Source organism: Podarcis gaigeae (assembly GCF_964106915.1).
Source record: "Podarcis gaigeae genome assembly, chromosome: 16".
In the NCBI taxonomy this organism is placed as follows: Eukaryota; Metazoa; Chordata; class Lepidosauria; order Squamata; family Lacertidae; genus Podarcis; species Podarcis gaigeae.
This window is the reverse complement of record NC_139693.1, coordinates 4,705,669-4,726,911: the sequence shown is the minus strand read 5'-3', so window position 1 is coordinate 4,726,911 and position 21,243 is coordinate 4,705,669. Positions and strand designations below refer to the sequence as shown.

Genomic DNA, 21,243 nt, shown 5'->3' with positions numbered 1-21,243 from the left:
TATAAAGAAATAGGTGTGTGCATGTGTAATCCAAATTGCCCTCCCTCTGCCCACAAAAGTTACCTTTAAAAAAAACCGAAAAACCACAAGTGCATCTCTCAGTGCAAAGCAAAATAATAATGAAAACAGTCAGCAAAACATCCCTCTGACTTTACCTCTTACATTTTAAGGCCAGAGGGTGAATTTCTGCTTAAACTTGGCTTAGCAGAAAATTGTCTTTCTGATTCCGAAATCTGATCCTCATCTGATTCTGCCTTTCTTCAGATCAGCTTCCACCTTCACTAAAAGGTTATTGCAGCAAATAAGTTTATTCCAAGACGAGAGAGAGAGAGAGAGAGAGAGAGAGAGAGAGAGAATCCACTTGAAATGATGGCGAGTAGAAATTAAAAGATGCCTGCTCTTTTAAAAAGCAGAGACATCACCTTGCCAACAAAGGTCCGTATAGTTAAAGCCATGGTTTTCCCAGTAGTGATGTATGGAAGTGAAAGCTGGACCATAAAGAAGGCTGATCGCTGAGAATTGATGCTTTTGAATTCTGGTGCTGGAGGAGACTCTTGAGAGTCCCATGGACTGCAAGAAGATCCAACCTCTCCATTCTGAAGGAAATCAGCCCTGAGTGCTCACTGGAAGGACAGATCCTGAAGCTGAGGCTCCAGTACTTTGGCCACCTCATGAGAAGAGAAGACTCCCTGGAAAAGATCCTGATGTTGGGAAAGATCAAGGGCACAAGGAGAAGGGGACGACAGAGGACGAGATGGTTGGACAGTGTTCTCGAAGCTACCAGCATGAGTTTGACCAAACTGTGGAAGGCAGTGAAAGACAGGAGGGCCTGGCGTGCTCTGGTCCAGGGGGTCACGAAGAGGCGGACACGACTAAACGACTAAACAACAACAACAAGAAGAAATTAAATACCTTTCAGCCATCAGCCTCCTCGCAATGTCCTTACGATAACAATAGAACTCAATCCGCTTTGATCCGCAACCCTTTTTGCAATGAGATGTTTCTTAAGAAAGCTGGCGCAGATGTTCTCAACAATGCGATATGAAGGGAACTTTTGTAGCCACGGATGCTCTGGAAGCAATTCTAGGATGGGTAAAAGAATGTAAGGTTTGTCTTTCTGGGGGCAAACGAAAGTCTCTTTCATCATGCTTTCTATGCTTGGCTGGTCAGACGAGTCCAGGAAAACCAGGCGCAATAGCTCCTGCCTTCGATTTGCCCCTTCAGCGTATGGTGTTAAGGGGTAAATTACCCCTACATACCCTACAACAATTTTCAGCATCTAGGTCCAGTCGCAGACGACTCTGGGGTTGCGGCGCTCATCTCACTTTACTGGCCGAGGGAGCCAGCATTTGTCCGCAGACAGCTTCCGGGTCGTGTGGCCAGCAGGACTAAGCCACTTCTGGTGAACCAGAGCAGTGCACGGAAACGCCATTTACCTTCCGCCGGAGTGGTACCTATTTATCTACTTGCACTTTGACGTGCTTTTGAACTGCTAGGTTGGCAGGAGCAGGGACCAAGCAACGGGAGCTCACCCCGTCGTGGGGATTCGAACTGCAGACCTTCTGATCGGCAAGTCTTAGGCTCTGTGGTTTAACCCACAGTGCCACCCGCATCCCCTACCAATATACCTTGGGTTACATACGCTTCAGGTTACATACGCTTCAGGTTACAGAATCCGCTTACCCAGAAATAGTACCTCGAGTTAAGAACTTTGCTTCACAATGAGTACAGAAATCGTGCTCCGGTGGTGCGGCGGCAGCAAGAGGCCCCATTAGCTGGAGTGGTGCTTCAGGTTAAGAACAGTTTCAAGTTAAGAACGGACCTGCAGAACAAATTAAGTTCTTAACCCGAGGTACCACTGTATATAACAACACAATAAAAGTTTAAACGTTTAAAAACTTCCCTGTACTGGGCCGCCTTCTTCTGTACCGGGTTACCTATCTCCTTGGCTCACGGTTTACATAACTCCACACCCTCCCAACATTTCTCCAATGAAAATAGGGAAGTCCTAAGGAAAAGCCAGACGTTCCGGAATAAAATCAGAAACCAGGACGGCTTCTGTAAATCCAGAACTGTCCCTGGAAAACAGGGACACTCGGAGGGTCTGTGTTATGTACGGAGTTGAATAGGATCCAAAATGCAGCAGTCTGATTGGTCCTAGAACAATAGGATTCAGAATGCAGCAGTCTGATTGGTCCTAGAACAATAGGATTCAGAATGCAGCAGTCTGATTGGTCCTAGAACAATAGGATCCAGAATGCAGCAGTCTGATTGGTCCACAGGAGCTACCCAATCCAGCTCCAGGTGGAAGTGAATCTGCAACCTGATTGGCCTACAGGTGAATCCCAGAATTAGCAAATCACGTGTGGCCCATTGTGTAAATAATGTATATAAAGCAGAGATTCTGGGGGAACTTCCATTCCTCTTCACCACTACGAGCTGAATAAAGAGCATGAAATCCACTCTCGACTCTGAGTATATTTCAGTCTGCCCTTCAACATGGAGGTTCCATCTGAACATGGGCGTCCCGTCATCGCAAATAGCTGCTTCTCCTCCTTCACGAATCCATCTGATCCCATTTTTAAACCGGTCCGGATGCTGGTGGCCACCATCCTGTGGCAAGGCGTTCCACAGGTTAACCGTGCGCCACGTTCAAGGTGGGCTCTCCTTCATCTGCCCCTGGATCTACCGCCAAACAAATCTCTCTCTGCCAGAACCGCCCTCCCTCAGCATGCCAGGGATTGCGACGCAAATGATCCGATGAATTAGCCTTTTGTAGGTCACCGCTTAATTTTCTAAAGATAGACGAGGCGGCGGGAGCGGGGGAGGCAGTAGCCAAGGCTCACTTTCAATTCGCTTCAACGGGAAGGTCAAAAGCAGACCGAGGTTTCGTAGGGGCAGGCGGAGAGGCCTGCTGGTTTTGATAAGATCTGGTGGATCCATGACCTGTCCTCAAATGATCCAGGGGTTCCCCTCTGGCAAGCCTGACGTCGTTGCTGGGGATTTGGCGAGGTTATCAGGGCAAGAGGGAATGTAGAATAGGGCGGGCATGCTTTTTCTTCCTGAATTGGAAAAAAAATAAACACACCTCAACAAAGACTCCTGGGGTTGAAGGTGACAACATTTGGGTGCTTTTTTAGAGGGCAGACAAGTTAAGAGGGGACATGATAGATATTCAGATACAGTGGTACCTCGGGTTACAGATGCTTCAGGTTACAGACTCTGCTAACCCAGAAATATTACCTCAGGTTAAGAACTTTGCTTCAGGATGAGAACAGAAATCATGCGGCGGCAGCAGGAGGCCCCATTAGCTAAAGTGGTGCTTCAGGTTAAGAACAGTTTCAGGTTAAGAATGGACCTCCGGAACGAATTAAGATCTTAACCCGAGGTACCACTGTATGGGGTGGAGAAAGCAGATAGGGAAAAGTTTTTCTCCCACTTTTGTAACGCCGGAACTGAGGGACGTCCAACGCAGCTGAATGTTGGAAGAGACAGGACGACGGAAAGAAAAGACTTCTCCGCGCAGAACACAGTTAAACGGTGGAACTCCCTGCCACAGGAAACAACGATGGCCACTAGCCCAGATGGCTTTAAAAGAGGATTGGGCAAATTCACGGAGGAGGAGAAGGGCTATCGATAGCTACTAGGCCCAATGGCTATGCTCTGTCTCCACGCTCAGCGGCAGCAATGCGTCTGAAGACCAGTTGCCAGGAACTGGGAGGAGAGAGAGTGATCCTGTGCTTAGGTCTTGCTTGAGGGCTGGCCACTGTGAGAACAGGATGCTGGGCTAGGCTGGGTCCCCTTTGGTCTGATGCAGCAGCCGTGCTCTTTCAGTGTTTTAATGGAACCTCCAGGTCCAGAGGCAGGCTATCTGCATCCTGAGGTTCTATGGGGTATTTTTGAACCACTGTCAGAAAAGGAAGCTGGACTTGATAGACTGTTGACCTGATCCAGCAGGTTCTACTTCCTTGGAGGTTTTTAAGCAGAGGTTGGACGGCCATCGTTCATGGAGACTTTAGCTGAGACCAACCCAGGGGGTTGGACTAGATGACCCCCTGGTGTCCCACCTCTACAATCCTATGATTCTGTTCTGTGATTTTTATGTTCTTATGGCAGGTCAGAGGGAGCCTCATGAACTGAATTTCTGCTTGTGATACCTAACACTACCTCTATTCTCTGGGCAAGGGCTCCTGTTCCTTTAACACTTCTTTTTTAAAAAAAAACCGGGCAGATATTTGGACCTGGAAGGGACGTGGGTGGCGCTGTGGGTTAAACCACAGAGCCTAGGACTTGCCAATCAGAAGGTTGGCGGTTCGAATCCCCGCAACGGGGTGAGCTCCCGTTGCTCGGTCCCTGCTCCTGCCCACCTAGCAGTTTGAAAGCGCGTCAAAGTGCAAGTAGATAAATAGGTACCACTCCGGTGGGAAGGTAAACGGCGTTTCCGTGCGCTGCTGTGGTTCGTCAGAAGCGGCTTAGTCATGCTGGCCACATGACCCGGAAGCTGTACGCCGGCTCCCTCGGCCAATAAAGCGAGATGAGCGCCGCAACCCCAGAGTCGGCCACGACTAGACCTAATGGTCAGGGATCCCTTTACCTTTTTATTTGGACCTAGGGAACAACATAGGCACCTCTGAAGCTTTGATGCCACTGTGCTAAACAGGGGTGCTTCTCCGCAGTCTCCCTGGTGGGAGACCGCCAAGACAACCTGTGCACTTATTCATCAGTTTGAGTGTGGCTGCATATGTGCCACACATTTAAAGCATTCCCACCTAAGAATTGTGGGAAGTGTAGTTCGTTAAGGGTGCTGCGAAGGATGAACTACAGTTCCCAGAATTCTTTACACGGGAGCTTTTTGCATTAAATGTACGGTGTGCATGCAGCCCGCCTGTTAAATGGGGCCTTGCCACCGAATTAGGCGGCTGGCAGCAGTAACAAAATAAAGGAAAATGAAACCTAATACTGTAAATGAGATGGATGAAACCCTGGTCAAAAACAAGCACCTGAGATCAGTTGCAAAATATTTACAAGTCATCTTGTAAAAGAGGTTGAAACTTTATCTCTCTCCAACACCACCCAGCTCATTATTGCATCTCTCCATCTGAATAGCATCACCTGTTGGATTTCTGCCTGCCACACACCTGTGTGGAGAAGGGGGAAATGTCAGAAAACCTCCACCAAAAAACAAACCTTTCCTTTACAACATCAGGCCTTTAGCCTCTAACTATCTGTGGTCTTTTAAAAATGGGTGCAGTGTTTTCAACGTATTTTTCTCCCCTTGGTTTTAATATACCGTATTTTTCACTCTATAAGATGCACCAGACCATAAGACGCACCTAGTTTTTGGAGGAGGAAAACAAGGAAAAAAATATTCTGAATCTCAGAAGCCAGAACAGCAAGAGGGATCGCTGCGCAGTGAAAGCAGCAATCCCTCTTGCTGTTCTGGCTTCTGGGATAGCTGCGCAGCCTGCATTTGCTCCATAAGACGCACACGCATTTCCCCTTCCTTTTTAGTAGGGAAAAAGTGAGTCTTATAGAGCAAAAAATACAGTATTTATGTGGTAGTTTCCCCCCCTTCCCCCCCTTTTCCCTTTTGATTATGTCACCTTGCACAAGACAGAGCGACTAACAAATTTATTAAACAACAGTCATAATAAACTGAAATGATAAGGGGTACCTGAGCACGTGCAGAGTGTTTTCCCCCGGCCAGCCTTATTTTAGCCAAAGGGTGAGGTCATTCGCTTCCCATAGGATCCCTGCAGGAACATCCCAGGAACTCTGAGCCAGTGGGAAGACCGGGAGGTCGGAAGCGAAGTCCGGCTGATAAAACAGATCCTGTTATCTCGCTGGAGACAAATTGTACACCCACTGAGGTTTCTGTGCGTATTTCGTGGGCTAATCTTAGAACATTTTTGTCCTGGTTGCTTTCCTGTTCCGTAGCAAAGGAAATAGGGATAGAGTGAGTCACAGACACCAAAAAGGGTTTTTGTTGTTTTTAGTGTGTGTGTGTTTAAAATAAAACAGGAGATGGAGGGGAAGGTCTTAGGGCTTAATTACTGGGACATCTATCCAAGGCTGAGCCTCTAGCATCCCACCCCAGTACCAAATCTTCAGCCTATGGAATGAGACAACCACCCACGAGCATGTGCAGAGTGCATTATTACTCTTAATCAACTGCTCACCAGGTCTTCATATGTTAGGATTTAGGCGAGTCGGGGAGGCCTTTCAGACCAGAGAGCGATGTTTCCAGAAATATCCAAGCCCTCATTTTTCCTTCTGGAAATTAAGCACTAGGAACTACTTTCATTGGACAAAAGAGCTTGAATATTTTGGGAGCCAGAGAATGTTCGGAGAAAATAGAAAGTGTAATATTTAGGACCACCCCAACAGCAGTTGGATGGGAAGCTCGGACTACGGCCAGCTTCTAGCAAGAGGGCCAGAGCTCAGTTTTGGAACAGCTGCCTTGCATGGAGAAAGTCCCGGGTTCCAGTCCCCCGTGGCATTTTCAGGTAGGGCTGGGAATTGTCCTCTGTTCCTGAAACCCCGGAAAGTCACTGCCAGTCTGTGCAGACAATATTGAGCTAGATCGACCAAGAGCCTGACTCTTCCTAAGTCAACCCTAGATTCAGGACCATGAGGACTGGAATCTTAGGACAGTGATACCTTGGTCCTCAAACTTAATCCGTTCCGGAAGTCCGGTTCCAAAACGAAAGCGTTCCAAAACCAAGGCACACTTTCCCATAGAAAGTAACGAAAAATGGATTAATCCCAGACTTTTAAAAACAACCCCTAAAACAGTAATTTTTACTTGAATTTTACTATCTAACGAGACCATTGATCCGTAAAATGAAAGCAATAAACAATGTACTGCAGTCCCACAATCAATCAGTAGCTGAACTGGGTTCCACACAGTTGCAAAAACAAAACAAAAAAGAGCTGCAAAAATAAAAAACGCAAAATAAATAGCAAAAACAGACAGGCCTCAATGTAACACTCAAAACAGAAGTGTGGCAACTCAAAACGGAAGTGTGGCGCTCAAATTGGAAGCGTACCACTCAAAACGGAGCATGTTCGGCTTCCGAAAAAAGTTCGCAGACCAAAACACTTACTTCCAAGTTTGGTTTGCAGTGTTTGGGCTCCAAGTTGTTTGAGTACCAAGGTGTTTGAGAACCAAGGTTCCGCTGTATTCTTTTAAAAGCTAGTCACAGAGTACCTGCTTCATATGCAGAAGGTCCCGGGTTCGATTCCTGACATGGCATCTTCAAGTAAGGCTAGGAAAGCCCCTTTGTTGGGAGCGCTGGGGGGCTGCTGCCAGTCCGTGTGGACAATACTGAGATAGAGGAACAAGGGTCTGATGCTTCATATGCACCCCGAAGATGGAGTAAATTGGGGGGGTGCAGGGCAATTAAACCTGTTCTTCTCCCAGCAATTGAGGGGAGCTGCGGTGAAGCCCCAAAGACAGGCCGCAATCCACCAGGATAGTCTCCTGCGTTTCTGGGGTGTGTGTGATTCGTGGCCCCCCAGATATCACAAGGGCCCAACTCCCATCCACAAAGAAGGCATCTGGGAACACTGGAACAGAGAAAGCTGCCTTACACTGAGCCAGACCATTGGGGTCCATCTAATGCAATGCTGCCTACACTGACTGGCAGCTGCTCATTCCAGGGTTTCACCCGGGGGTTGCCATAGGGGTGGAACCCGCGACCGTCTCTCCTCTCCCCGTCTCCCCTGAGACAGCCTCTGTTGCTTTTCTTGGTCTTTCTGTGTATATCGGCTGTAATCTTTTAAGTCCTGGTATTATAAATATTATTAATACTGTTCCATAAAAGGAAAGTCTCTCTCACTCTGGTTTTGTGGGAATCGTTCCTCCCTCCTCCCCATTTTCTCCTGACGACAGAAAGCAATGTTCTCTCTCTCCACCTGTGAACCCAGTGGGCCAGATGTAGCCCTTAGAACCTAGGAATCCAGATAGACTGCCACTACGCATGGAGGCTCTATAGGAACGCCAGAAGATCCTGGCTGCAGGATCGGGTCCAAAGGGGCCTAAGTAGCCCAGCACCCAACAGGAAGAACTACTGACGAAAGAAAAACGGAGGATGAAACCGATGGACTATGCAGAATTAGATAAACTAACAGGAAGAATTCCAAACCTGCAGGACCAGAGATTCTCAGAAGATTGGAGTAATTTTACGGACTATTTGAAAAGTAATTGCGATGAACAGATTACGCTAGTAGGTTTGCAAGAAGTTTTGCAAGGTAAATCGTTTGGAATATTGCAAAAAAGACAATGAGGAGAATTAGTTAAGGAGACTAAAGGCAATATGAAATTAAGAAATGCATAATGTGTGATTAAATAATGGGAAATGACCAGAGGCATTGATGCAAGTCCAAAAATATTGTATAGGAAGAGAAGTTAAGTTGTATGAATGCTGGAAATAATACATTAAAAAAATAATTAAAATGTATATACAGTATATAAAAAAAAAAAGTAGCCCAGCACTCACCACTTTGGAAGCCCACAAACACTTTGTTTCCCCTAGAACTGGGGTTATTCACAGACATTTACTGCCTCTCCCACATTGAAGTCATCCCTTACTGAGCTGCCCTGTTCCGAAACCCAGAGCGATGTTTTCCTTAAAAAAATACATCTATATCAACTCCACTCTCTAATCATAACATAACCGCCCCTTCCAGCCACCCCATCCCCCTTTCTGCGCCACAATCAAATATTTGGGGCTAGCAGATGGGGTTGTTTGGCAGCTCAGACTTGTGATTATGGCCAGAAGGGGAGAGAGAGGGGTGACTTCTGCCGGCATCTGTTGGTTCGTGGGGCGATGACGGGGTAGGGGAGAGATTGCGAGCTTTCAGAACACACAGCCTGCGGCGCACGTGGGTAACCAAGCAATTGCTAGCTCAAGAAAAACCCCGGAAACCTCAGTGGCCTGCGGGTGATTCTGAGCTGGCCTAGGAGCAGGTGTCTTGGAAGAAGAGAGCTACTGAGCTCAAGTTCATTCTTGCAAGCTTTCCACCACGGAGGCAACCGGGTGGTCATTGTGAGAACAGGAGCCTGGAGGAGATGGGCTTTGGGCCTGATCCAGCGAGGGTTCTTCTGGTGTCTTCCATGAGGACTATGGTTTCCATGAGGAGCTCTGGTTTTCCCAGTAGTGATGTATGGAAGTGAGAGCTGGACCATAAAGAAGGCTGGTCGCCGAAGAATGGATGCTTTTGAATTATGGCACTGGAGGAGACTCTTGAGAGTCCCATGGACTGCAAGAAGATCCAACCTCTCCATTCTGAAGGAAATCAGCCCTGAGTGCTCAGTGCAAGGATAGATCCTGAAGCTGAGGCTCCAAGACTTTGGCCACCTCATGAGAAGAGAAGACTCCCTGGAAAAGACCCAGATGCTGGGAAAGATGGAGGGCGCAAGGAGGAGAAGGGGACGACAGAGGACGAGATGGTGGGACAGTGTTCTCGAAGATACCAGCATGAGTTTGACCAAACTGCGGGAGGCAGTGGAAGACAGGAGGGCCTGGCGTGCTCTGGTCCACGAAGAGTCGGACACGACTAAATGGCTAAACAACAACAACATGAGGACTAGAATCTTACTTTATTTTTAGGGAAGGACTGCGGCTCAGTGGCATGGAGTTCCCCAGGCTCAATCTCCAGCCAGATCTCCAGGCAGGGCTGCGAATGCTCCTTGCCCAAAACCCTGCAGTGGCTGCTGCCAGTCAGTGTAGGCATTATTGAGCTGGTTGAGGTAACATTTGCTGAAACCCAAAGGGCAAAAAGAGCGTTGGCTGAACTTCAGGAGCGGTTTACGGAGACTCTGTGTAGATTTAATCTTGCGGGTCGTCAATGGGCAGCAAAGTCCTCTCCTTGTCACCACAAGAGCGAAGTCTTTCTCAATCCTGTTTCCAGAGGGTGGGGAGGCGGCTGCCTTTTTCCGCCAAAATTCCTGGACCTCTGTGCATTTTTTAATTTTTAAAGCGAAGGAGCCTACACAGTTGTCTTCTGTTCCTAGGGACGGCGCATGTTTTCCTTCCTCTGCGAGAGTGTTGCGAACAGTCTGGCCTTTATGCGCAGAGGTGCTCAAGAGGGCATTAACCTGGCGTCCAAAATCCACAGCACCTCGGTCAGCGCTAGAGCCAGGAAAAGGCTGTGTGTGTGTTTTTTTTTTAATAAAAACCTAAAACTCTGGAGTTTGCCGTTCCAAAGGGTGGAGGAGATTCTGCTCCCTGTCTTTTTCACAATCCCGGGATTTTTTGGGAAACCATCGAAGCGAGGGTCACCTCAGGGGCAAGAGAATTCTATCAGGGCTTGCAAAATTATCCTTTTCCAAACTCAGCCTGCATCAAGGGAGGCCTAGGACATTTTGCTGCCTGAGCTTGAAGAGCCACCCACTTTTGCATGCACCCAAAGCCAACTTTGGGTGAGAGCTGGACCATCAAGAAGGCTGATCGCCGAAGAATGGATGCTTTTGAATTCTGGTGCTGGAGGAGACTCTTGAGAGTCCCGTGGACTGCAAGAGGATCAAACCTCTCCATTCTGAAGGAAATCAGCCCTGAGTGCTCACTGGAAGGACAGATCCTGAAGCTGAGGCTCCAAGACTTTGGCCACCTCATGAGAAGAAAAGACTCCCTGGAAAAGACCCTGATGTTGGGAAAGATGGAGGGCACAAGGAGAAGGCAAATGGTGGGACAGTGTTCTTGAAGCTACCAGCATGAGTTTGCCCAAACTGTGGGAGGCAGTGGAAGACAGGAATGCCTGGCGTGCTCTGGTCCAGGGCATCACAAAGAGTCGGACACGACTAAACAGCAACATCAAAGCCAACTGGACTTTGTAAGGATGAGCAAACTTGCCCATTTCAGTTTCTGTCAGTTTCTCATTGGGTCAGCAATTTTTTTCAAAAAGCCATTGTGAAAACTGATTCGAGGGGCAAGCTTCCACATGCACAACACATCTCTGGGTACATTTCTGTCACGTTTTCTCAGTAGCTAGGAGTTGTGTGAATGTTCGGGGAGGCAGGAGAGGATATGTTGTTTATGTTTATGTTGTTAATGTCCTTCCTAACTTGCGCTAGCAAGTTCTATAACTTAGCAGAGTTTTACATTCCCCTTTTAAACGCACATCGGGTAGCTGGTTGCAGGCTTGTTTAAGCCTCTCAATATTAGGTTCCTGGTAAATTGCCTTATATCTCTCTTAAAAGAATAAACACGCCACAATCTTGTGTAAAGTATATAAAAGAAGTTTACTCACATCATCAGTTCACAGTTGGATCCCTGAAGGCAGACTTAGTTTCAAAGTAGATACATGTGGATCTATCCCATATGGAGATAATCCCTGTGTCCTCTGTTGGCTGATATCCAACAGAGCAATTCTAGCTAAAAGCTGCTGCTCCGACGACGGAGGAAGTCAGAGAGAAGGTGTGCTGCGTGACTTGCCCTTTTGTTACCTGGACAGGTAAGGTCACACCCACCCCTGTTGTTGTTTAGTCATTTAGTCGTGTCCGACTCTTCGTGACCCCATGGACCAGAGCCCACCTCTAGTCACATGCAAAAAGAAGGATGCTCCAGCCCAGGAGGAAACAGGAAGTTTTTGACTGGCTGGACCAAACATTCTCCCGCTTGTCCACTCTAGGAAAACAAGGAATGTTGTACTTGACTGCTACTTTATGTATCACATCCCACAGGTGTGCCTCTTGCCAGATTCATCTGGTTCACCAACTATGGTGTCTATGTGTTGGTCACCTCAAGACTGGATTGCTGCAATGCACTCTGTATGGGGCTGCCCTTAGGGCCACTACAGAAACTCCAGCCGAATTTCCGAAACTGGCCGCTCATCTGCTATGGAGTGAGGTTCAAGGTTCAAGGTTCTTCAATTAATTTGCAAAGCTCTGAACAACTTAGGCCTGGGGTACCTGAGGGATTGCCTGAACCCTTAACCATTCCAGCTCCAACCCTGAGATTATCCGCAGGAGCGTCGCTGGTCGTTCTCCAAGCTGGTGAAGCTCATTGGATAACAAGAAACCCAGTCCTGTGGAACTCTCTGCCACTAGAGATTATGCAGGCACCTTCCATTTCAACATGTTAAATGCCTGCTGGAAACGTACCAAGTCTTTGCAGGCAGTACGTCCTTCCACAATTTTTTAAAAAGCTTTTTTATTGTGTGGTTTGTTCTTTTTATGGACGTAGCAGTATGCAGATTTTTAAAAACAAACAAATAAAAATAATGATGATGCATGCTTCTTTCCGTAGTAATCAGGCATTTTTTTGTTACGTTATTTTCACTTTACCCCAGTGTGTAAAGGGAGAGGGAGAGGTGAGACGCATAATAATAATAATAATAATAATAAATCCTCTTTCTTGTTGCCCTGTCTTGGTGTTGAATAACTGATACCCCGAGGGAAGGCTGTTGAGTGAGGTCTTGGGCCAGCGCCCTTGCGTTTCCCCTGGGGGTGACAATAAATTGAGTCAGGGCTCATTTGGGGCCTCGTCAGAGCGGCTTTCATCTGCTGGTGGAGCGTGAGACTGGCCGAGTCAAAAAAATAATAATCTGTAAACGGAGCGCAGAGACTGACCCTTTTAGCAAATGACTAATTAAAGGCTACAGACAAAGTGGGGGCGGCTGGTGGTGGTGGGGAGAAGAAGAGAATCATTTCTCCCTGTCTGTGGGAGAAACTTTCTATGGCCAGGCAGACATAACAGGCACCCCCACGCCCCCCAAAAAAGTCTGGAGGGCTAAATCTGGCAGACTCAATTTGTGGATTTTAGCCGGGATTAGCTGTCCTCCTCGCCCCCACAAGCCGATGGATATTCCAGTAAGTAGACTGAGCAGAACCTCATGGGTTAACACGGGTTGACTGCAAAGTTAGCTCTACCTAGAGTAGACGCATGAAAAGCAATGGACAGGGCGAGCCAAGATCCGTTCATTTCAGCTTTTGAGCAAAACCTGGTTGGGCACAAGCCTCGAATCTCCATCTCCAAAGCACGCTTAGTTCCTAGCTACACTTTTGTCCCATTTTAGGAGGTTTGCCTCCTTCTGACTGCCCCATCGAACCCCCCCCCCCCCAGACGGCACTTAATTTATTAAGATAATACAGATAAATTGTCAAAAGGTTTTTGTTTTTTGAAAGCTCTGAATCAGGGGATTCCCAGTGGGCGCTCCAGAGAAGATATTTGCTCCCAACGTGGTATGGAAGGCGGTGGCATCTTAGGGTGGTCAGGCACTCTGTGCATGCTCAGGAGTAAGGATGGTCACGCCTGTCAGTTTTGGTTGCTCAACCTTCAGTTTTCCACATCAGTTTGTGATTTTAAAAAAAGTAAAGGTAAAGGTAAAGGGACCGCTGACTGCTAGGTCCAGTTGTGGCCAGCTCTGGGGTTGCGGCACTCATCTTGCTTTATTGGCCGAGGGAGCCGGCGTACAGCTTCCCGGTCATGTGGCCAGCATGACTAAGCCACTTCTGGCGAACCAGAGCAGCGCACAAAAATGCCGTTTACCTTCCCGCTGGAGTGGTACCTATTTATCTACTTGCACTTTGACGGGCTTTCGAACTGCTAGGTTGGCAGGAGCAGGCACCGGATAACAGGAGCTCAGCCCATCGTGGGGATTCAAACTGCTGACCTTCTGATCGGCAAGCCCTAGATTCTGTTGTTTAACCCACAGCGCCACCCGCGTCCCTTTTTTTTTTAAAAAAAATACTTTTGAAAAAGTACTCGTGCCTAATTCTATTTGTATTGTAGTGCTCATTTCAGCTCATCTACACATTAGACACTTAATCTCACGGTTGTGGGTTTGAGCCCCACATCGCGGCAAAAAAATTGCAGGGGGGTGCAATAGTTGACCCTTGTGGTCCCTCCCAACTCTGCAATTCTATAATTCTATGAGAGAGAAACATTTTTTTGCAAGCTGTTTCCCCCAGTGTTTCATTTCTCATGACGTTTTCCTGGATATAAGCCTTTTCCACACACTTATCCCTCGTATGCATCTCTCTTACATTATTTTCACAGCTTCGTTTTTGTACACACTTTCTTTCCTCGAATAATTGCAATTTTTGTACACGTCCTTGGCGGGAGATTTCCGGCATTGCAAAATTCAGAGAAGTACGATTATTATTATTTCTTTCAAAGGCTCACTGTTTTTCAGTTTGCTCACTGCATGGGAAAGTGTGGGTTAGCTGGGTTCTCTCTGACCACATTTCATCCCAATCTCTGCTCGGAAGAGAACCTATTTCTTAGCGTCCAAAAACAGGGCAATAATAGCTTTATCGGGCCAGCTTCAATGTCACCCACAGTGTGCCAGCTTCTGGGTCCTGCAGAATTCTTCGTCTGAGTAGAATGGTAGATGAAACGAAGTCTGAGAGGAAAGAAGGGGGAAATCTGTGGTCAGTTGCTCCAACTGGAGCAACAGAGCAATCTGGCCATTATGAAGAAACACTGCCCTTGGTATGCCTCCCCCCCCACCCCTCTGGCACCATATTTGTATAAATTAGGTAAAGGTAAAGGGACCCCTGACCATTAGGTCCAGTCGTGGCCGATTCTGGGGTTGCGGCACTCATCTCGCTTTATTGGCCGAGGGAGCCGACGTTTGTCCGCAGACAGTTTTTCCGGGTCAGAGCAGCGCATGGAAACGCCGTTTACCTTCCTGCCAGAGCGGTACCGATTTATCCACTTGCACTTTGATGTGCTTTCGAACTGCTAGGTTGGCAGAAGCAGAGACTGAGCAACGGGAGCTCACCCCGTCGTGGGGATTTGAACCGCCGACCTTCTGATCGGCAAGTCCTAGGCTCTGTGGTTTAACCCACAGCGCCACTCACGTCCCTTGTATAAATTAACCATCCCAAAATACAGATGTGCCTTCACACTGGCCAGATTGGATGTGATGCCCTCTACCGTACTTGAGGGCAGATACCGAAGGATTCCAACTGAGAAGCGACTCTGGCCCTGTGGAGATGGCAATCTGGAAACAGTGGCTCACATTCTCCTGTCTTGCCCCCTTTATAAAGACCTGAGGAATGAGATCATCACCCTACTCCTACTTACCCCCCAGGCCACCCATCTGAGGCCACATTGTTCTTCCTGTTCTCAGATCAGAATGATCAGACAACAGCAAAGGTTGCTAGGTTTATCGAGGTTGCGATGAGATTAAGGGCCACTATTTGAACGATGGCCTTGGTCCAGTATATCTGAAGGAGCGTCTCCACCCCCATCGTTCTACCTGGACACTGAGGTCCAGCGCCGAGGGCCTTCTGGTGGTTCCCTCATTGCGAGAAGTGAAGTTACAGGGAACCAGGTGGAGGGCCTTCTTGGTGGTGGCGCCCTTCCTGTGGAACGCGCTCCCCCAGATGTCAAAGAGAACAACAACTACCAGACTTTTAGAAGACATCTGAAGGCAGCCCTGTTTAGGGAAGTTTTTAATGTTTGGTGTATTACAGTATTTTAATATTTTTTTGGAAGCCGCCCAGAGTGGGTGAGGAAGCCCAGCCAGATGGGCGGGGTATAAATATTATTATTATTATTATTATTATTATTATTATTATTATTATTATTATTATTTTATTATATTTGATGGTCCTTTTTATCCATTGTTGTTGTTTTTTAATTGAATATATTGCTTGGTTTATGTTGCTACAGCTGTTGGCTAATGCAAATACAGTTTATCTATCTATCTATCTATCTATCTATCTATCTATCTATCTATCTATCTGCAGTCAGTGGCAAAGTTATCCGTAGCCGGTTCTGACATGGTCGCTTTGCATGTTTTAGGAATGGGGAGGCTGTATCGGAAACAAGATTCAAGGATAATCCCTGATGATGAGCTTTGACTCAAACTAAGGCCTAGTTGCATGAACATGCAAATGCATTGCTTCTTCATCTGGGCAAGTGTTTCTGCATTCCAGACATGCAAACCTCCCAAAACACAGGAGGAAGGTATGGATTCCTGAGAGCCTGATAGAGAGGGCAGCTTTCACCCCTGGCTTCGAGAATCTGTTATTTCTTACGTGCTTCTCACCATCACTGCCACCAGTGATTAAATTAAATATTTGAATTACTGTAACTTTTAAGCATTTTATTGATGCCTAGCAAGGTGTAAATAGATTATATTCAGTTCTTCTGTGCAGCTCTCGAATGTCCTGTCCTCCCCCCTTTTGCATCTATTTTGTCTTGGCAGACAGAATTCATAAACCTCTCTCTGTGTGTGTGGTGAGAGAGACGGGAATATAAAAGGAAGAGATTCGCCGCGAAACCTTGCAATCTCACCCCTACAATTGCTTCTCACGAAATTAGGGCTGCGACTGAATTAAAGAAGCCTTAGGCTGCGATTCTAGATATTCCTTGCCTTGGACAGCAAGCCGCCCTTGAAAATAACAATAATTGTGCAATATCGTACATGCCCTTCTCAGATGTAAGTCCCATGGAGTTCAATGACGCTTCGCACCAGGAAAGTGTATATCAGACCGCAGCTTAATTTTTGGCCAAAACGTCCAGTCCCGATACATCGATTCATTACATCCCTACGAGGAATAATGCAATGAAAATCCTTTGCTTGCAAGTGCACTGAAATTACTCCCTCTCTATATGTGTGGATTCAGTACAAATCATGGGGCTTACAGTGATATTAAAGGAATTCATGTTTTCTTTGGAAAAATTTTTTTAAAACTCTTACATTGCTTCTAAAAATGATAATTTCTTTGGCTCTGCAAACAGATTGGAATTTTTGGAGCAGCTTGTGTTATGTGTGTGTATATATCTATCTATCATTACTGTGCTTTATTAATTGCACTGAGCTCATGAGATTCCAAAACCCCCCCCCCCCTTATTGTTCCTTTGTGAAAACCTTCACACATGACTGTCACAATTCCTCTGGGAAGTTGCCAAGAGAGCTCTGTAGCTGGGCATATCCGTAAATGTTGCAAAACAGTCTTATTGGGAATGATTGTCAGTGGAGGGGTAGCCTTTTGGCATATTTTCTGTGGGCCTTTATTAAATCAGCATTATGCATAGACATTTTTAATAATAACAATACTAATAAATTAATTATTTCGGTCACATTCGAGATGTCCATTTTCCAGGGGAGAAACACCTCCCTATTACCCATTTCCACACTCATTTCTGAACCTCTGAGCACGTACAGAGAGCCTTCTTCCCCCAATCCCAGAGTAACTGGTGTTTGTCAGGTTGCAATTAATGAGGGAGGAGGTCTCGGCCGCCGAGACCATATAACATCTGTCCTGAAAGACCTACATTGGCTCCCAGTACGTTTCCAAGCACAATTCAAAGTGTTGGGGCTGACCCTGAAAGCCCTAAATGGCCTTGGCCCAGTAGACCTGAAGGAGCGTCTCCACCCCCATCGTTCTGCCCAGACGCTGAGGTCCAGCACCGAAGGCCTTCTGGCGGTTCCCTCATTGCGAGAAGTGAAGTTACAGGGAACCTGGCAGAGGGCCTTTTCGGTGGTGGCGCCCGCCCTGTGAAATGCCCTCCAATCAGATGTCAAGGAAATAAACAACTATGCAGGTGGTGCTGTGGGTTAAACCACAGAGCCTAGGACTTGCCGATCAGAAGGTCGGCTGTTCGAATCCCCGCGATGGGGTGAGCTCCCGTTGCTTGGTCCCTGCTCCTGCCAACCTAGCAGTTCGAAAGCACGTCAAAGTGCAAGTAGATAAATAGGTACCACTCCGACGGGAAGGTAAACGGTGTTTCCATGCGCTGCTCTGTTTCACCAGAAGCGGCTTAGTCATGCTGGCCACTGACCCGGAAGTTGTACGCCAGTTCCCTCGGCCAGTAAAGCGAGATGAGCGCCACAACCCCAGAGTCGGCCACGACTGGACCTAATAGTCAGGGGTCCCTTTACCTTTTAACTTTTAGAAGACACCTGAAGGCAGCCCTGTATCGGGAATTTTTTAAAGGTTTTATCGTGGTTTTATATCTGTTGGAAGCCGCCCAGAGTGGTTGGGGAAAGCCAGCCAGATGGGCAGGGTACAAATAAATTATTATTATTATTATTGTTGTTATAATTATTATTACCTTCCTTTTGAGGAAGAAAATAGTGTTTCCTGTCTCCCGTGACTGCATACAGAGAATGCAGCCCCCAAATTCTGTTTTTTCTTTCTTTCTCCTTTGCGGTTTCTGGATCATCATAAGAATGCAGCTGGATCAGGGCCAAAGGGGACCCATCGAGTCCGGCATCCTGTTCTCAAGCAGATACCTCACTGAGAAGCCTGCAAGCAAGTAGAAAACACCCCTTCTCTCCCAGCTTGTGACCCTCAGTGACTGGTACCCAGAAGCACCTCGTCTCAAATCCTGGAGGTAACATGCAGCCATTGTGACTATTAGCCATTGATGGTCTTATTCCCCCCGAATTGGCCTAATCCGCTTTTAAAGCTGCTTAAATTGGTGGCCGTTACTTGTGGGCGCAAATTCCATCCTTTAAAACGAGCCGGTCTTCCGAATGATGCAGAGAGGCACAGACCCAAATATGCTGAGCTTTTGGGGCAGTGAGAACACACTTTATTTCTCCCCTTAAAAGGCATATCAGTTTCCCTCCAGGTTTTACTATCACATTCCAAATAATAAATACGCAGGAATGCACATTTGTTGTTTAGTTGTGTCCGATTCTTCGTGACCCCCTGGACCAGAGCACGCCAGGCACTCCTGTCTTCCACTGCCTCCTGCAGTTTGGTCAAACTCATGCTGGTAGCTTTGAGAACAGTGTCCCACCATCTCGTCCTCTGTCGTCCCCTTCTTCTTGGGCCCTCCATCTTTCCCAACATCAGGGTCTTTTCCAGGGAGTCTTCTCTTCTCATGAGGTGGCCAGAGTATTGGAGTCTCAGCTTCAGGATCTGTCCTTCCAGTGAGCACTCAGGGCTGATTTCCTTCAGAATGGAGAGGTTGGATCTTCTTGCAGTCCATGGGACTCTCAAGAGTCACCTCCAGCAAGGAATGCTCATAGGCCATACATTTAAAGCACACACCCCCTCCCCAAAATGAAATAATTCTGGGAACCCCTCACAGAGCTACAGCTCCCAGGGCCCACAACAACAACAACAAAAACAGTTCCCAGGATTCTTTAGAAGGCGAGGTGTACTCTGTTTTATTTCATAAAATTTGTGTACCAATTGATTGAAAGGAAACCAAAACCTCAAAACAAAACAAAACAATGAAATTATCCATATTTAAAAAAACAGTTGAAAGCAACTGTTAAGCTAAAACCTGATTATAACACATGGCTGTAAAGGCTTGCCTGAACAAAAATGTTTTTAGTGCACAGTGAAGGTGCCTGATGGACATCAATAGGCAGGGAGTTCCAAAGACCGATTTCTTATGTTCTTTTTGCATTAATTGGGTAGTGTGAATGCAGCCCTGGGTTTCAACCTCGATGACAATGAGGTTCTTTATTTGCCCCAGTGGGAGAGAAGGCGGTTGGCAAACAAGTCCTGAGAGACTACCATCTGTTTGGAAAGATTTGTGTTAAATCCATCTGCAGAAACCAGCAGCGCAATTATGCCCAAATGAATCTTGGGAGAGGGAGGAATCTATGGAAATAATAATTTGGGCAGGCTTGTAGCCAATGCGAGTCCTAGTCAGAGGAGACCCAATGAAATTCATGGGCACGTCTTCACTTTACTCCATTGAAGTCAATGGGCTGCATCTCTGACAAGTACATCTAGTTCAGTATTGTTTACACTGACCAGCAGCAGCAGCAGCTGCTCTCCAGGCTTTCAGGCCTTACCTGGAGCTGTCGGAGGAACTGAACCCAGGACCTTCTGCATACAAAGCAGGTGTTCCACCATCTGAGCTTCGGCCTTTTTACAATTAAGGTTCCAGTCCTCATTACAGTGGTACCTCTGGTTACATACTTATTTCGTTCCGGAGGTCTGAACTTAACCTGAAACTGTTCTTAACCTGAAGCACCACTTCAGCTAATGGGGCCTTCTGCTGCCGCCGCGCCGCCGGAGCACAATTTCTGTTCTCATCCTGAAGCAAAGTTCTTAACCTGAAGCACTATTTCTGGGTTAGCGGAGTCTGTAACCTGATGCGTATGTAACCTGAAGTGTCTGTAACCCGAGGTACCACTGTATTCTGATTTAATGGGCTGATTTAAACAGGATCGCAGACCGACTGAAACAGACAACAATTTAGCCACATCCATTCACTTCAATGGGCCTACTCTGAGCAGGAACTACAAGCAATGGCTTTAAAAGCTGTCCGCGATGGTTTTCAAACTATTAAACCGAATCCCAACCCCTATTCAACTTCAGTGCTCACGGGCGATCATTCTGGGATGGGATGGAAAACAAGCAATGCTTTTTTAAAAACTATTTGCAATGGGGTTTTTTTAAAGCGTTAAGCTGAATCCCAGCCCCTGCTTAACCATTTACAAGCAATCATTATGGGATGCGAATCTAGCTGTGCTTCTGAGCCATCACCCAGCTGTTCCCTTCCAACCAGATTCCAATCAGTTTTTATCCTGAAGTTGTTCCATCCAACGCCCATTCCTTTTACTTTCTGTTTCTGATGGTGGGGAGAAGGGGGGGTTCCTTTCTCTCTCCCCCCCCCCAATCCTCAGCACCACCCTGGGCTATATATTAGCCTGGCAAGGGGGGGAAGGGAGGAGGGCTGGCCAGGAGCAGAGAAAGGGGTGGAGCTACTGGGTTGGGGGGGCGTGGTGGGAGGGAGGGAGGGAGGGAGGTGTTGCCAGAGCGAGGAAGGGAGAGGAAGAGTGAAGGATCGATGAATCTGAAAAGGGGAAGGGGCCAGAGGAGGCCAGGGAGGGGGGTGGCTTGGGGGTGAAGTGACCGAGCAGGAGAAGGAGGGGGGCAGAAAACGCGGAGAAGAGACAGTCTCAGCTCTCTGCCTGCCAGATCAGCCCCCAAGTTTCACTCCCGCTTCCCCAGGAAAACAAGACTTTCTGGGACCACCAGCAGAGGTGCAGAGAGTCCAGGAGGGAGGCGGAAAGAGGGGAGGGGGAAATCTCTCTTTGCAAGCCCTTCTTGGGGTCCCCTAAAAAATCTGCAGCCCGGCCACGCGCTCCGTCCTGGAAGAGGCTGGGAGAGGAGGAGCGGCAGCAACAACAGACTTGGATAAGACATCACTACCCCACGCCCTCTGCAGAGAGAGAGAAATCCATCGGGTTAGGGAAAGCAGGAGAGCTACACCAGGAGAACTTCCACCTGTTTCCAGGGGCTCAGGTGAGTCTTTTGTTTCGCTTGCCTCTGCAGCTTTAGCCTGGGGTGCTAGAGTAGGAAGACTT

The 21,243-nt window shown here is 47.4% G+C and overlaps 1 protein-coding gene across 2 annotated transcripts in view; it reads left to right on the top strand.

Annotated features, from left to right (window-relative positions):
* Nucleotides 1–20,683: 20,683 nt before the first annotated feature.
* The window catches only part of ADAMTSL4 (ADAMTS like 4), a 99,162-nt gene continuing 98,602 nt past the window's right edge, over nucleotides 20,684–21,243 (top strand). The window contains exon 1 of one of the 2 annotated variants that reach the window (XM_083715496.1): nucleotides 20,684–21,181. The gene's annotated coding sequence lies outside the window, so the exon portion shown is untranslated. The remainder of the gene's footprint in view (nucleotides 21,182–21,243) is intronic. The other variant, XM_083715497.1, reaches the window with a different exon arrangement.